Below are 17,215 nucleotides of genomic sequence, written 5' to 3'. Positions count from 1 at the left end.
TACAGTGTTCGCTCATATATGGTGTAAAATCTGGCAAGATCACCCCCTTTGCCCCCAACAGCTTTCAATATCCTTCTTGCCTCCAGGTGCGAGCAGCCTCTTTGCCGCTGTCAGATGCTCATGGGAGCTGATTTTATCATCGATGCAAGCAGAGCCACACAACTTCGGAAAGGAAGATGTAGCACAGATTCCTAAATAAAAGTGAGCTGCCGGAGGCAATCATTCACTGAGAAGGTGCTTGGATCTTTTGCTCCAATTTGCCTCTCGTTTGCATTTCGGGGGGGGGGGGGAGGTAGAGCCTTACTTGAGTGATTCCGTTTAGATACCAGAAACAGACTCCACTGGATATTAGGTAAAGGTAAATGGACCCCTGACCATTAGGTCCAGTCGTGGCCGACTCTGGGGTTGCGGCGCTCATCTCGCTTTATTGGCTGAGGGAGCCAGCATACAGCTTCCGGGTCATGTGGCCAGCATGACTAAGCCGCTTCTGGCTAACCAGAGCAGCGCACAGAAACACCATTTACCTTCCCACCGGAGCGGTAACTATTTATCTACTTGCACCTTGACATGCTTTTGAACTGCTAGGTTGGCAGGAGCAGGGACCGAGCAACGGGAGCTCACCCCGTTGCGGGGATTCAAACCGCTGACCTTCTGATTGGCAAGTCCTAGGCTCTGTGGTTTAACCCACAGTGCCACCCGCGTCCCTGGATACCCACTGGATATTAAGAGATGTTAAATCAAGCATTCAAATACACAACCAATAATATGGATGCTTTTTGTTTGCCAGGCAAATTCAAAATTGATCACCATAATTATTAAACACAATGCAAAAAGCAACAATTTCCCAAGCTTTGTTTCACTGGAAAATTCCAAGACAGCGATTGACAGTTGTTGCCCTCAGATCTCTGCCTGAGTAAGGACTGAAACTCCCCCCCCCCCAAAAGGACTGACTGCCTAGGTAATGCTGAGAGACAGTGTGGTGTAGTGGTCAAAGTGTTGGACAGGGACTGGGGAGACCAAGGTTCAAATGCCAGCCGGGCCAAAAACCTTGGGCCTTTTCCTGTCTCTCAGCCTTCCTCTCAGGGTGGTGGTTAGGATAATATTAAGAAAGGGGAGGACCATGCATGTGACCTTGAGCACCTTTGAGGAATGGCATGATTCTGTTTATTTATTGCATTTATATCTCACCTTTTCCCCAAGTAGCTCAAGGTGCTGCATGTGGTTCTCCCCCTCAATTTGCACCCCAAAACCCTTTAAGGTAAGTTAGGGCTGAGAGGAAGTGACTGGCCCACCCACTGAGCTTTATGGCCAAGTGGGGATTTGATCCCTAGTCTCCCAGGTCCTAGTTCAACACTCTAACCCCTATACCACACTAGCTAAATGTAATAAAACAACAAATAAGATGTAAGATGCATTGAACAGGATATAGGTCATACAAGCTGCTGCTCAAGTTTGGGAATACATAGTAGATTTAATTCCTCTTTTAGAAGGTAAGGGTAACTATGCAAGTGGAATTGATTTCTGCGGTTTGTATTTCTTTTCCAAAATCTGGGCATGACTTAAGGTGACAACTTTCTTTACATACAATTATTCTTCCTAGTATGAAAGAGACAGAATGACCACATGTTTGAGGTAACTGTGCTTATCCCTAAGAATATCTTGGAGCATCAAGCTATTTTTCTCTTTTTTAAAAGGAACATTGCTGGAAAGAAATGTTCAGTGCATTTATCCAGATCTTCGTTATTTTTCTAAATTATGTTGTTAAATCACTGGGATGCTCATGGCAGTTTACAGCCGAAGAGAAGAGTTTATTCATATATCTGGTCAGGAGGAAAATGTGAAAAGGGGAAGTTCCAGAGCTAGCCCTTTAAAAGGTCAATTTCCATTTAAATTAGATGGAATACTGAATATTTACAGAGCCCTTATGATACTTGATTGGTGTGTGTGTGTGTGTGTGTGTGTGTGTGTGTGTGTGTGTATACGCACGCACGCACGCAAACATACAAGCAGAGCATATTGGAAGCAAGCAGTTTCTTATAGCAGAGAGTACAACTACTAATCATGTACAATTCCACCTGGCTTGCTGATGCTCAGAACAAAGTTTCTCTCTGACAATCGCCTCCAGCTCTGCAGGATTTCATTATGCTACCCAAGAGAGTGAAACAAAATGGGACCATCATTTGTGCCATAGATTTGGCAGCACAGCCAGAATAAGCGTGGATTAGCCGTCTCAGGGAAAGGAGCCAACAATAGCGAGCCCCAAAGGACAGGTTAAAAAAACGGTAGCGTCCAGTCAAAGGTGACTATGGGGTTGCGGTGCTCATCTCGCTTTCAGGCTGAGGGAGCTGGCATTTGTCCACAGAGAGCTTTCTGGGTCATGTGGCCAGCATGACTAATCCACTTCTGGCGCAACAGAACAGGACGGAAACTAGAGCGGCTGTAAACTCCATTTACCTTCCCGCCACAGCGGTACCTATTTATCTACTTGCACTGGCGTGCTTTCAAACTGCTAGGTTGGCAGGAGCTGGGACAGAGCAATGGGAGCTCACCCCGTCACGGGTATTTGAACCACTGACCTTCCAATCAGCAAGACCAAGAGGCTCAGTGGTTTAGACCACAGCGCCACCCGCATCCCTCCCAAAGGACAACGGTGAGATAAAGCCCTGCAGAAAACTAACCCTGGCCTGAAATCTTGCCAAGCCTACACACTGGAAGTTCACACAGCCTTCATTTTGGTCAGGCTGCGCCCCTCTGGTTTTATATGGCCTGTGAAACGATGGAAGAAATGCTCCGGCTTTTTATTAGATCTACTGTAGAACATCTAGAACTGCATGTCCTACTCAAGGTATGGACACACACAGTTTTCTATTAGGGCACTCATAGAACTGATCTCTTTCCTAATTGTTGTTAGCAATGCTTGACCTTCAGACCAATGAAGTGCACTGAAAGGATATTTTTAGTCAACTGTGTGCCTCCAAGGCGTCTCCCTTATGGTAGCTAGTTACGTCAGCTTTCCAGCTATGATGCTGGAACATTTGACAGGTTGGTATAGACCAAGGAGTTAATCCCCCCCCCCCACCGTATCTTACTGTTTTGTTTCAAAAGGCAGCAGGGACAATTTTATCAGAATACTAAATGAGTAAACATTAAATGCGTGACTTTCTGGAATGTCTCTCCCTGTTCCCTGCCTTGCAGGCCTTTTCCCACCTGGACTGGGAGGGTGGGTCCAGACTGACTCCAGCTACAAAAGCTGAGACTGCTGAACAGACTCTTAGGCTGGGGTGCTATTTGGAGGGGGGTTGTTGCTGTTTTTTGGGGGGGGGCTATCTTTATTTTAGATCTTGTTATTTATGTGGAAATTGTTCAGTTTAGTTGTGTGTTTTTAATGCCTTATTGTTTGTGACTATTTTTGTTATGTTGTGGTTTTCATATTGTAAGCTGCCTTTAGCTTTGCTTGAACTGTGGAAAGGCAGCATACAAATAAAATTATGTATGCATGCATGCAAATATGTATGTATAAAAAACAAAAGAGGTAGGCGTGACCACTTCTGTGTACTCTCCAACTCTATAGCTGGTGCTGCTTCCATTCAACCTCCAATTTCTATCACCTGGACCAGTTTAGTAAGCGTATTATAATAGGAGATCACATTCTAGGACTGCCAACTTTAAACTGACCTTGCTCCTGTGTCTTCCCTAGTGAGCCAATGTGCTGAAATTATTCAGTGAAGCTGCCCCCATAACCTCATCTGCAAAAAGCATCACCTGCTAAATTTCTGCCCGTCAGATTTCTTTTAAAAACAGGCAATCCAATGAACTGGGTGTTGAACTAGTGTGTGTTGTCTCAACTTGATGCCCTACAGATATTTTGGACAACATCTCCCACTAGCCCAATACTTATGGTCAAAAATATCCATAGGGCACCAAGTTGGCGAAAGCTGATTTGATGCAATAGTCTTTGCTCAAAACGTCTCCCCTTGTGAACATGTCCTGTACTTCTGTTCTGCCTTCTGCTTCTGGGAAACAGATTAGGTGGCCAAAGACTTTACGGTCTTACTTGAGGATGTAGAATTATTTCAGTTGCTTATTGACACAGACCTACATATCCTGCTTAGCTAGTCAGGCATCTGTCCATGAGTGTAGTTTCCCACATCCTCTTTTAAAACCAGTTACTGGTATCTTGTGACAAAATACAAACTCTCTTCAGTTTCTAATTTGTTTTCATGAACAAGGACTTAAAAGTGGAATGGCAAATGAGCCAACCGAGGGGAACTGAGGCCACGTGAAATTAGCTCCTCAATCACACTTATTTTTCCATTACGTAAGACATGCCATTTTTCTGAAGGGACAGGACTTCTTGGCACTTTCTTGCTCGTGTAGCTGACTCAGGTTCTTTGCAATAGCTACTATTCGGAGGATTGCAGGCAACGTAAGAAAACAGACCATTTCTACTTGCCCCATCTAGAGCACAGCTATAGTTGTGCAGGTGAAGGTTGCCCTTCCTATAGGATTGAGGCTACTGAGAGTCAAAGAAGTTACACTATACCAAAAGACCATCTTGTCTATGATGGAAAGACACTTTCCCTTTCAGCACTTCTTTTGTATGGCAATTAACAGTCTCGGGGGGTGTACACACATCCTACTTACTCTGCACTGGGTGCTTTGACTGTTGCTGTGGGAAGTGGTGCACCGCTGGTGTTAGCCATAATTCACATCTGCCCTGCTGGTTGTTGTTTTTTAATGAAATATTGCATTTTGATGTGTTCCCCTCTCCCAACTTAGCTTTGCTCTGAATTGAAACAAAGAGTAACCTAGCTGTGTTTTAAGTCAGTAATGTGTCAGCCCAAAACGAAGAGCAGCAACTTCATTTTGCACCTATAAGTCAATGCCTGGAAGCCGATTTTTGCTTCAACACAGTTGATGGGACAGTGTCCCCAACCAGACCAGAGGGGGGCAGGCTAACTTTGATGGGCCCAGAGCAGACAGTGAGGGCAGGGCAGGGCTGCCCTGTCATCCAACAGAGCAAGGGAGTTCAAGGGGAATGGCAGGAAGGCTGCTGCTCCCACACACACATTCCAATATTTGCCACCTGAGGCCACCTCCTTACTCTGCCTAATGGTAGAGCCGGCATCGTCTAATAATTTCAGCATGGTCTAATAATGATTTATATACTGCCCTTTACCAAAAGATCCCAGGGTGGTGGACAACATTGGTGTACATCCACACGACAATGGCAGCTGAAATCATTAGATTGTGTGTTCTCATTGGCATGAGATGGGAAGCGGAACACAGACACTCACACACAACCTATACTGTGTAGTCTGCATGGAAGTGCCTTTGAAAGCCTCCTGGCAAAACAGGCTTCGCAATGCAGCCTTCATAACGCAGCCTGCATGCACAATTCCAAATCCGACAAGGGAATCTCCCTTACCGGATTAGGGCAAATTATGTTTAAGAGCGGTTTCTTTTTTAAAGTTATAGATCACCTGAGCATGAATTGATCTTTTTAAAAATTAAATCACACAGTACTGTAAGGCAAGGCTTAGGTTTATATTTTATTTATACACAGGGCTCTTTTCTAAGTCACCTCCCCCCATCCTCATGCATGCCAATTCCGAGAACCATTTCTACATCCGTGAACTTCTGGCTCAACGACTGTTCCTGGCCAAGTTAATTATGCCTGCCTTTTTTCTCCGCTCTCTCTCCAATGGCATAACTGCTTGGATCAGGCGAGTGGTCTCAGCAGCGAATGTAGCACAAAGTAAAAGGATGGTAGCAAGCAGGGAAGAATAAAGGTTCTATCATTTCCTAAGACTGAGCTGCTATTTTAGAGTCAGCTGTAAAACTCTCCTTCCATTAGGGGAAGATGTATGGAGATGACAAGCAGCAGAAACCTAACAACCAGCAACTGGAAATGGGAATTAAGTACTAGGGAGTCCCGTAAAATGCAAGGCTAGGAGGGCCTAACCATTTAATAACCAGCCTTGACATTTCCGTTTAAACATAGATTTGATTGACACCAAGAAAATAAACAGGCACACAGAATGGGAAGGTAGCATTCTGGGTTCGGCCACTTCAGGTGAAGGTTTTTTTTAAAAAAATTTGAGAATGCATCAAATGAAATTCTGTGCACAATGCAAGCCAGAACCTCAGGGAAGAAGATTTTGCACAGTCCTCTCCTTTATCTGCCAGTTTACTATGTGCTGTGAGCTCATGGATGCAGTCAAGGGGGGGGCAGGGGGCAGCTGGCCCACCCCCCAAATCAATACAAATCTGAGGTTCTGCACCCCACCCCCCAACAAAATCCTGGCTACGTCAATGTGTGAGCTTATGACACAGCTAATGTTCAAAACACCCTCTCACACACTTGCCTTATAGAGTGGTACAGTCAGAATCCCATCACCCATAGAACTATGATAAAATACAGACAATCCATTCATTCCACAGCAAAACTTCCAGAATTGGTAGAAACATGTCTGTTTTTCTTTTCTCCTTTCAAATGTCTAGAAGAGTGAGCCATTAACACCCCAGACCCTGAAACCTTGTCTTGGTTTATTTTCCACCTGCTGCCCAAGTTTGTGAGGTCTGTTCTAAGCAAATTTATTGGATCAGCCAGTCGTCTTACTGAGAGATCAGGCCCTCTCTGTGTCTGCATTCTGATGCATAAAATAAGTAAACCCAAGCAAGGAATGATTGGATGACAGGCCACTGGCTTATGACATCATGATTTGCAGGAGCGGGTACACCTATCCTGGTGACCTGGGTCCACCACACAGCAGCAAATGAAGTCATAGGGTGGTGAAGAAGTAGAATGGACTATGCCATTTGAGACTGCAGGTGAATGGTGACATTTTTAAATGTTCTACTACAGTGGTACCTCAGGTTAAGTACTTAATTCGTTCTGGAGGTCTGTACTTAACCTGAAACTGTTCTTAACCTGAAACACCACTTTAGCTAATGGGGCCTCCTGCTGCTGCCGCGCCGCCGGAGCATGGTTTCTGTTCTCATCCTGAAGCAAAGTTCTTAACCTGAGGTACTATTTCTGGGTTAGCGGAGTCTGTAACCTGAAGCTTATGTAACCTGAGGTACCACTGTACATTTAAATTGGGTCTCTTTCCCCTGCTAATTTTTAAAGTCTGAAAGGCAACTCATGCATCTCCCAGCTCCTTCCCCCAGACTCAGTGAGATGCATGTGGCATCCCTTCGTCTACTACTTCCAGAGTCACCTGAACAGTCTGTCCCTTCATAACATCTGAAACCAACTTGAACTTGCACCCTGATTTTCAAGGAAACTCAGCCACCAGCTCCCTCCCCAGGCTGTGACATTCATCTTGCATCATATTGGCCGATAGTTAACACCTTTAAATTCTTCACTCGGGGACCTCGACCTCGTGTTTGGCAGATCAAGAGAGTGACTGTTGTTATGTGGATGGCAATAGCTTTAAAGTGACCTCATTGTGAATTTTAAGAAACCATTTGAATTCCCTGGACTCTCACTTTTGTCATGAGCATTCATGTTTGGCTATTTATAGAAAACCCCTCAGAACGGCACTGAAATATTCATTTATTTCTACCCATGCAAACGCCAGCAGAGTAAAATGCGAAATCAGATGCATAGCAAAAGAATACAGCACACAACAATTCCTTATTTAAAACAGAAGATTATTATAGCCTGCATTAAGAGCTACAAAATCAATGCACACGCATCTGAGAGCACAGTCTGGACATCTTCAAGTTCAGCAATGGTTGACACTACATTATGTTTCCCCCTGTTAGTGAAGGCTTAAGGTCAGGATTGGCTAACCTGTGGTCCTTCAAGTGTAGTTGGACTACAGTCCCCCTCAGCTTTGACCATTGGCCATGCTGGCTGGGGCTAATGGGAGAAGCAGCCCAGTCTCTGGAGAGCCCCTGGCCACCACAAACTAAGACAGCACATCTAGACAAGAAATCCATTGTCTCTTTATTGTTTTCTTATTAAGGCACTGGGCTGGGGAAGACTTGGTACAGAAAGTTTCCCTTCATTCTAAGGTTCCTGAGTGCATTTTCCTCTGTGTTTTACACTAAAACAAATTCATCAGGAGTGTGCCTTCTGGCTCAAAGGAGAGGATGTCTAAAAGGGAAGAAGGGATGGATAGATGCCCACAACCCCAAGGATAAATTTGGCCCAGTAGCATTAACAACAGTTGAGAATAAAATGAAAGAATGCACATGTCATTATTATGAGGCTGTAATTCCGTTTGGGAAGCACAGAATAAGCAAACAGGGCTTGGCAATAAAACAAGTAATTAGTTTGTATCATGTCAGCGCAACTGCTTTGAAAGTAATGAAACGTTGTGTATCTGCACCATCTGAGGAGCTGGCTGAAATGCAACAATCTTGTTAAATTTAGGCAACCTTTGACTAATAGGAAAATGCAACAGATACAATCTCTGTTGGAGACCCATTGAACACAAGCTGTTCCTGGGTCTCTAGTCTCTCCATCACCTGAGAGTTCTCACTGGCGCCAAGGTTCTTATGAAGTAATCCAGTTAGCTAAATAAATGCTACACAGCTGAAATCAATGACAAGAAGCATCCCTTCCCAGCGCAACGCCTTTCCTTTGAGTATGGATGAACAAGCAATGCTTACTGTGCCTACCATTGTTTTCATTGGTCAACAAATATATACGCGAAAGCATTTAACTATTTATCAGCTTATATTGGACAACTCTGCATCTGAAAACAATAAAGGGCAATTAATAGACAATACCAATTCTGTTTTACAAGAGTTGTGGTGGCAGAACAAGGCGTGCTTTGAATTAGCTAGAACTGGGAAGCTCAGGATAGAGACAGGTTGCTATTGTCCACAAAACAGCAGGTCAAACTCAAAGCCCTCTGCTTATTAGGTCTGTAGCATCAGAGCGGGACATGGGTGGCACTGTGGGTTAAACCACAGGGCCTAGGCCTTGCCAATCAGAAGGTTGGCGGTTTGAATCCCCGTGATGGGGTGAGCTCCCGTTGCTCGGTCCCTGCTCCTGCCAACCTAGCAGTTCGAAAGCACGCCAGTGCAAGTAGATAAATAGGTACCGCTCCGGCGGGAAGGTAAACGGCGTTTCCGTGCGCTGCTCTGGTTTGCCAGAAGCGGCTTAGTCATGCTGGCCACATGACCCGGAAGCTGTACGCCGGCTCCCTCGGCCAATAAAGCGAGATGAGCGCCGCAACGCCAGAGTCGGCCACGACTGGACCTAATGGTCAGGGGTCCCTTTACCTTTACCTTTACCTTTACCATCAGAGCAGTCAGTAATAAGGGAAGCCAATTTCCCAAATGACCACTAGAGGTCAGCCATGCGGCAGAAGTTCGCTATGGCCATACATAGACTTTAAAAGCTAGCCTGGAATCTGAACTGTCAGCAGTGGCGTAGCGTGGGTTGTCAGCACCTGGGGCAAGGCAAGTAATTTGCACCCCCTAACCCGTGGATTTGTGCCCCCTAACCCGTGGATTTGCCCTAACCCCAGATGTTGCGCCCGGTGCGGCCAGCCCCCCCCTGCACCCCCCACGCTACGCCACTGACTGTCAGTACTTTGCACAAGGAATTTGAGAGCATAGAGGGAAATTTAGGTTTGCTCAATCAATTAAATTGGCTTTAAGTGCTCTGTTGCCCTGCTGCAGCAAACCTGCTTTAAAACCACCCCCACCCCACCCCCATGGCATTTCCTTTTTGTGGTTATAAAGCAACAAGGAGATGCAATGGAAACTGTGGGCTGAACGAATTATTAACAGGGAGATGTATAAACACTGTAGGCTCATTGTCATGTCAAGTCCCCGCAAACAAATCAGAACAAATACTCAATAAAGACTGGACAGGCACCAACCCAAATGTAAGCTTTGTGCGAGCAAATTAGGATGAATTGCCAATAAACAGGTTTTATGGAGGAGCCCTAGATGCAGTCAAGCTAAAAGGCAGCATGCGCTGATCCTCACTGGACAGGAAAGTGGGTCTAGCTGGAAGGAGGGTGGTGCCCTTATGCCTTCATCAGCTGTGCAGAAGAAGGAATTTCAGCTGTTTCTGATGGCTCCTGCTTGACATGGCTGATTAGTTTCTGTTTGGTTCCTTGGCATGAGAGAAGAACAGGACCTATGAACTCATTCACTAGCCTTCTGGTTCCAGATCCTGAGAATCCTCCTGTACATTAAGGTGTAATGTAACAACAGCAACCTGCTATGTTGCTGGCAAAATGGCTTTTCTAGGACTGCCTAACAAATGGGAATAGGTGGGAGCTATCCAGGGCCTTCAACAGCAAACCTGATCTGCAAAAACCAGCAAGTGAAGCTTTTCACACTGCCATAGGTGCCAACTCCCTGGGGCCCTGGATTCCTAAGCACCCACAAAATTCCCCATGAAGAGTCTGGGCACCCACAAATTTAAAGGCACGTCAATGGCAGAGGTTTCGATAGTTGGTGCTAGCCAAACAAAACCTTCTCTCTGATGGTTTAGGAGCAGGGATTCAATTCTGAAAGGGGGAGGGACTCACTACTTTTGTGTAAATATGCAGGCAGTGCTGCAAACCTTCGAGACAGAAGATGCAAAAGCCAAGCTGAGTTCCACCTGCAGCTAGAGCTTCTCAAAGTCTACATCGGGATGCCTCAAACAATGCACACCTACTGGATCTAGTAAGCTGCTTCTGAAGTGCCTCCCAGTTTGTTCTTTGGGAACATAGGAAGCTGCTTCCCTGATGACTCAGACTTGTGGTCTACCCAGCTCAGAGAATTGTGAGTCGAGGACCTGCCACCCGCATAGGAGTATAAGAAGCAGTGGCGTAGCGTGGGTTGTCAGCACCCGGGGCAAGGCAAGTAATTTGCACCCCCTAACCCGTGGATTTGCGCCCCCTAACCCGTGGATTTGCGCCCCCTAACCCTAACCCCCAGATGTTGCGCCTGGTGCAGCCGGCCCCCCCTGCACCCCCCACGCTACGCCACTGATAAGAAGACACAAAGACACATTATTTTAGGTTAATGGGCAAAATTAGACCACAACTTTTATTGGTTACAGCCTGTGAGTAGTATTGGCTTAGGCATTGGATGAAACAGCAATACCAGACTCCACCCCGCACAGCCGGGAGTCATCTCAGGGTTAACAACCAATGGGAGGAGCTTGTTGATGCAAATACAGTGGTACCTTGGGTTACATATGCTTCAGGTTACATATGCTTCAGGTTACAGACTCTGCCGACCCAGAAATAGTACCTCAGGTTAAGAACTTTGCTTAAGGATGAGAACAGAAATCGTGCTCCGGCGGCGCAGTGGCAGCGGGAGGCCCCATTAGCTAAAGTGGTGCTTCAGGTTATGAACAGTTTCAGGTTAAGAATGGACCTCCAGAATGAATTAAGTACTTAACCCGAGGTACCACTGTATAAGTGGAAGCTCCTCCATGAGAACAGACTGGGAGCAGAGCGCTGCCGCGGCTGTTTAAATGTGGCTAGCCCCGCCCACCAGCTGGCCCTATTGGACGGCTGGAAGGCTTGGCCATGGCAGCAGAAGCAATCAGGAGCAGGGAGCCGAGCACGCCTCCCTGCCCCAGCGGGAAGCTGTTCCCGCTCACTACTCCTCCCCTGTGGGAAGAGGAGAGGCCTTGTCTATATACCAAGACTGGCAGAAAGCTGCCTAGAGCTTCACACAATCTCTCCCAGCCCTACCTGGAGATGCTGAGAATTGAACCTGGGTCCTTCTGCATGCAAAGCAGCAGCTCTCCCTCTGAGCCATGGTCAGCAGGGCTGAGAAGAACCCTGTGGTCCTCCATATGATTCGGGACTCCAGCAACCATCATCTGCAGTCACTGCATCCAAGAGGAGCCACAGATCCCGCAGCCTTGACTTAGAGTACTGGTAGGCAGCACTGGTGGGACGCGGGTGGCACTGTGGGTAAAACCTCAGCACCTTGCCGATCGCATGGTCAGCGGTTCGAATCCCCGCGGCGGGGTGCGCTCCCATCGTTCGGTCCCAGCGCCTGCCAACCTAGCAGTTCGAAAGCACCCCCGGGTGCAAGTAGATAAATAGGGACCGCTTACCAGCGGGAAGGTAAACGGCGTTCCGTGTGCTGCGCTGGCTCGTCAGATACAGCTTTGTCACGCTGGCCACGTGACCCGGAAGTGTCTGCAGACAGCGCTGGCTCCCGGCCTATAGAGTGAGATGAGCGCACAACCCTAGAGTCTGTCAAGACTGACCCGTACGGGCAGGGGTACCTTTACCTTTTAGGCAGCACGGAGGATGTTTGCCAGACAGAAGGACCCCCGAGAGGAGGAAAGGGCAACAGCATGTCACTCACTCATTCTTGCTGCTATTGTGCAATCACTGAAATCAGGTCAGTTTTCTTGAGCAGCAGCAGAAAAAGTGCTGGGGGGGGGGGGTATAAGCAGCCCTTAGCTGGATGCTTCTTTGAAGTGCCAATGATCTCATTTGTCACCAACAGCAACTTGTTTCTAGCTACTAAAGAGGTTTGTCTTCCAGAAGTGTGAAAGCACAGTGGGTGAGCGACTGGGGGAATTGGATTTTCTCTGTCCTGAGTTTGGGCTGCATTCAGGAGGTTCACTTGGTACAAGGAGAATCGTAAAATTGTAGCGTTTGAAAGGGGTGATCATCTAGTCCAGGGGTCCCCAAACTAAGGCACATGGGCCGGATAAGGCCCGAGGGACTCGATTATCCAGCCCGCAGCGACCCCCCATTGCCCCCTGCTGCCGCTGCGTGGCTGCCCACTTCTGGGTCAGAGGAGCACCGGAAATAGCTTGTATGCATGCGCAAGCGTTATTTGCGCATGTGCGTTATTTCCGGTGCACATCTGGGTCGGAGGAGGCCCGTGCACATGCACACAAGCTATTTCCGGTGCTCATCCGACCCAGAAGTGCACCAGAAATAGCGTGTGCTCACGTGTATGGGCACACACTCCCCCACCCTCCGGCCCACCATGCAATCAGTGCTGGACACACCGGCCCGAGGCGCGGCAAGTTTGCTGACCCCTGATCTAGTCCAACGCCCTGAAGAAAAACCTGTATAACTCATTCATTCTTCTGTTCCATAGCTCAGTTGGTTAGAGCGTGGTGCTGATAAGGCCAAGGTTGCAGGTTCGATCCCTGTATGGGACAGCTGCATATTCCTGCATCGCATGGGGTTGGACTAGATGATCCTCAGGATCCTTTCCAGCTCCAGCATTCTATGATTTTGTGATTGATTTACAGTGGTACCTTGGGTTACATACGCTTCAGGTTACATATGCTTCAGGTTACAGACTCCGCTAACCCAGAAATATTACCTTGGCTTAAGAACTTTGCTTCAGGATGAGAACAGAAATCGGGCTCCGGCGGCGTGGCAGCAGCAGGAGGCCCTATTAGCTAAAGTGGTGCTTCAGGCTAAGAACAGTTTCAGGTTAAGAACGGACCTTCGGAACAAATTTAAGTACTTAACCCGAGGTACCACTGTATTGCATTTGCATACCACCTTTCTGCTAAGGAGCTCAACGTGGCTCACGTGGTTCTCTTCCTCCTCATTTTATCCCCACAACAACCCTGAGGTTTTCATATGGAAAATCTTTATTTTTAAAAAAGAAGTCTCTGACAAGTATCAGACATACAACCTGTGTTTAAAAATCTCCAAGAGAGTTACAAAACCGCTAACAGGCCTAAGAAAAAGGCCATTAACAAGAATAGCAGGGAATATTTAGACTTCTCACAGGAAAAAAAATACAAATGATTTTATACAATTCTTTATCTTGCGGGTCAGCTGCAGCCATTTCTGGATACGACTGATCTTGCCATCTTTATGCACGCTCTAGGCACTTCAAAATTAGATTAATTACAACATACTTTCCAGGAGATTGCCTTTGAGAAACGTTCATAAACACTGGGGCAAAACAACACTGCTAATGGAAGCCTGGTCTTTTGTCCATACAAGAGCAGGATTACATTAGCTGTGCTGGCTCCCCAGTTCTTTGGGGGCTCAGTTCAAAGTGCTGGTTAAATTCCTTTGAGGCCAGGGGAGTTAAAATACCAGCTCCTCACACATGAATCTTCGTGCATCCCTCCCTAAGCCAAGCAGAAGCTACCTGGGCTTTGGAAAGTAGGCCCCACACCTCTGACAAGATGCTGAAGCCCTTCTGCCTCCCTCCCAAAGCTGGGATATGCCATTTTGGACCAACCGGGGGTGCAGCATACAAGTCTATATTTCTGCGGTTTTAAACCAGCAAGTTCAACAGCCAGGCCTAGGATAGCCTGTTGTGGGTGGACTTAGCTGCAAGTGAGTTTATGACCATATTGTTCAACATGATCTGAAGGCCGTGAGGTGAACATGCTCCTTTATAACATAGTTTGGCAAAGTTTTGGTTTGTTAAAACTGACCCTCTGATTTAGATCACCTTTTCCATAAATACAGAGCTATGAGGCAGCTTGAACTGACCCAAGTTAATAAAATCTTGTGCCACACACCTCATCCCACCAGCATTTTCTTACAGCCATCAAACTTTAATCACATTTATAGCCCACATGTCTTCCAGGGAACTCAGGGTAGGTCATCCTATTTTATCATCCCTCAACCCTGAGAGGTAACTTAAGCCAATGGTGGCTTGGTCCAAGCAGAGAGCTGTAAGAATCTGTCCTGGGCCCATTGTTGTTCAATATCTTTATAAATGACTTTGATGAAGGTCTGACTTTGATGAAGGTTAAACCACAGAGCTTGCCAATCAGAAGGTCGGTGGTTCGAATCCCCGCGACAGGGTGAGCTCCCGTTGTTCGGTCCCTGCTCCTGCCCACCTAGCAGTTTGAAAGCACATCAAAGTGCAAGTAAATAGGTACCACTTCGGCGGGAAGGTAAACAGCGTTTCTGTGCGTTGCTCTAGTTTTCCAGAAGCAGCTTAGTCATGCTGGCCACATGACCCAGAAGCTGTACGCCGGCTCCCTTGGCCAATAAAGCGAGATGAGCGCCGCAACCCCAGAGTCGTCCGCGACTGGACCTAATGGTCAGGGGTCCTTTTACCTTTACCTATTTATTGCTTATGACTTTTGTTATGTTGGTAATTATGTAAATATTGTCATGTTTTAAGCCACCTTGAGCATTGTTTTAACTATGGAAAGGTGGCATACAAATAAAGATGATGATGATGATGAAGGAGGAATTGAGGGGATGCTCATCTAATCTGAAAATGGCAAACTGGGAGGAGCAGCTAATACCACAGAGGACAGAATCGGAATTCAAGAAGACCTTAACAAATTGGAGAACTGGGCCCAAACTAACAAAATGAACTTTAGTAGGGACAAAAGCAAGGTTCCTACACTTAGATAGGAATATCTAGCTGCACAAATATAAGATGTGGGGGGGACAACACTTGGCTAGCCCATAGTACAAGTAAAAAGGATCTAGGGATCTTAATAGACCACAAGCTTAATAGACCACAGACCATAAACATGAGTCAACAATGTGAAGCAGCAGCAAAAAAAAAAAAAAAGCTAATTGCCCTACCTGGTGGTGAGTCCTGCTGGTGCATACAGCATGTCTAGTCCAAAGTCCAGCAGACAGGAAACACAGACTAGAATCAAACCCAAAGCACAGTCCTGCAGAGACCCTGGAGCATCTAACCCAAAGTCCATCAAAATGGGCAATTGAGCAGGCGCAGCACCTCAGCTCTGCTTCCCTTTTATGCTTGGCATGTTGACTGCAGCATCTGGGCTTAATGAGGCATGTGACCCTCACCTGTCCTGAGCCCACTCCAGCTGAGGAATCTCACACCTTCTCCCCAAGCGAATGAGCCCCACCTGGGCTGTGAGCCCTTGCCTGCCTCAGCCTCCTAGAGTGTCCCTCCTGCTGCTCCCTTGTTCTGGCCTGAGACCAGTGGCTGGGAGTCTTTTAAACTGTTTGTAAACTGTTTCTGATTGTTTTAATTTAGTGTTTAATGAGGGTGAGGGTTGTTTTACTTGGGGTGGGGGCAGAGCTGCATTTATGTATAGGCTAAGTAAGCTGAAGCCTAGGGCCTCTAAATCTAGGGGGCCTCGCCAGCCCACACGCTCCCCAGCAGGCAGTCTCCCCTCTCCCAAACTAAAAATGCTTTTGCAGTTCATCAGAACTATCCAGCAATATCAAGTTACAGGAAAACTGCTGCTATTAACAGTAACCTTTTTGTTGGTTAATTGATTCGGCAACTTCCATGCACATGACGTGTGAGGCTAAGTTCCCCTCCCAAAGAGTTAAATGATACCGTATTTTTTGCTCTATAGGATGCACCCAACCATAGGACGCACCTGTTGAATGGTTTCTTTAAATGTAAAGGTTCATCATTGTTCCACTCGATGTGTATGTCTTTAAGGGGCCAGAGCAAGGGCCAGAGCAAGATAACGAGACCCAGCTTTACAGCTGTGAAACATAGCAGGTGCTGCTGAGTTGTATTTGATTAAGGTGTGTCAGCATCTGGGTGTAGTATATAAGGAGCAGCACCTAGCTCTCCCATTACCCTGGGGGATGGGTTGGTGGTTGGGTCTGGTTTGTTGTTGATGTATTTAGTGTATAAGGAGTTTTTGTTTTTGTTATTAAAACCTTGTTTAAGTTATTTTTGAGTCCCTTTTTAATGCATGGTCTCCCCAGCAAGCTCTCTGCAGCGCTACCATACTGCAAATAGCCAACAGCACCTAGTTTTAGAGGGGGAGAACAAGAAAAAAAATTATCCCCCTCTTTGCCCAGCACCACTTCAGCGAAGCGGCAGGAGGCGCTGCGCGGAGAGGGGAAGATTTTTTTTTCTTGTTCTCCCCCTCTAAAACAAAGTGCCGTTCAAGGTGCGTTCAGTTGCCTTCAGGCAGCTACCTTGGAAACCTGGAGAGCGAGAGGGGTCAGTGTGCACCAACCCCTCTCGCTCTCCAGGCTTCAGTGAAGGCAATCTGAAGCCTCCGGAGCGCTGCGGGAGTTCCCGCTGCGCTCTGGAGGCTTCGGGTTCCTTTTGACCTGCTCTTTGGGGCTGGCGGGGGGAAGCCCACCAGCAGCCCCAAAGAGCAGGTCGGGGAGCAGCGGAAAGGCGCGCAGCCTTCCCACTGCTCCATGAGCTTCTTGGGGCTGCCGGGGAAGCCCGCCCCCCCAGCCCCAAAGAGCAAAGAAGCCAAGACAGCGAGCAGGATGCATCCCGCTCGCTGTCTTGGCTTCTTTAGCCCCACGCAGCCTCTCCCGGCTGGAGAGGTTGCGCGTGGCTAAAGAGGCTTCTGCCATAGCTGTGCACA

General features: G+C 47.1%; 1 non-coding gene across 1 annotated transcript; it reads left to right on the top strand.

Moving 5' to 3' along the window:
* The first annotated feature begins 13,037 nt into the window (after window positions 1-13,037).
* Window positions 13,038-13,112, top strand: TRNAI-GAU (transfer RNA isoleucine (anticodon GAU)). Its single transcript has one exon. It is a non-coding gene; the product is annotated as a tRNA-Ile (tRNA).
* Window positions 13,113-17,215: the final 4,103 nt, after the last annotated feature.

The sequence above is a fragment of the Podarcis muralis genome, chromosome 2, assembly GCF_964188315.1.
Source record: "Podarcis muralis chromosome 2, rPodMur119.hap1.1, whole genome shotgun sequence".
Classification (NCBI taxonomy): Eukaryota; Metazoa; Chordata; class Lepidosauria; order Squamata; family Lacertidae; genus Podarcis; species Podarcis muralis.
This window is presented reverse-complemented; position numbering and strand designations above follow the sequence as displayed.